Source organism: Sapajus apella, unplaced genomic scaffold (genome assembly GCF_009761245.1).
Source record: "Sapajus apella isolate SASKATOON/1434 unplaced genomic scaffold, GSC_monkey_1.0 scaffold46, whole genome shotgun sequence".
NCBI lineage: Eukaryota > Metazoa > Chordata > Mammalia > Primates > Cebidae > Sapajus > Sapajus apella.
In genome coordinates, this window is record NW_022436986.1 from 19,864,823 (window position 1) to 19,865,263 (window position 441).

Genomic DNA, 441 nt, shown 5'->3' on the forward strand with positions numbered 1-441 from the left:
ATATATTTGTATATAAATTTGGCAAGGATAGGCAGAAACAGCCGTTTCACTGGCATTTCACATAAAAGCAGCTTCTCAAATATTTATTTTAAAAATCAATCTGGCTGGGGGGGGCTAGAGTCCCCTTAACCCCTCCTGTCTGACATGGGGCCAGTTCTTCAAACTTTTATTACATTAGTTTTTTTGGGGAGGGGTGGCAGGGGCACTAGGAATATCCCCAGTAAGCCTTCCAGTCTTTCAGCAATCCAGCTCTTGAAAACTTTTATTTCAAAAATCAATGTGATTTTATTTCGGTGGGGGAGACAGCGGGGTACAGGGCTCCCATTAACCTCTTGCGTTCCGCCGAGAGCCGGCTCCCCAAACTTTTTTTCCAGCGTGAAAATGACATTTCCGAGGGGCTGGAGGACCGGGGGAGGGCAGAAGGGAGCCGGGGGGCGGGGG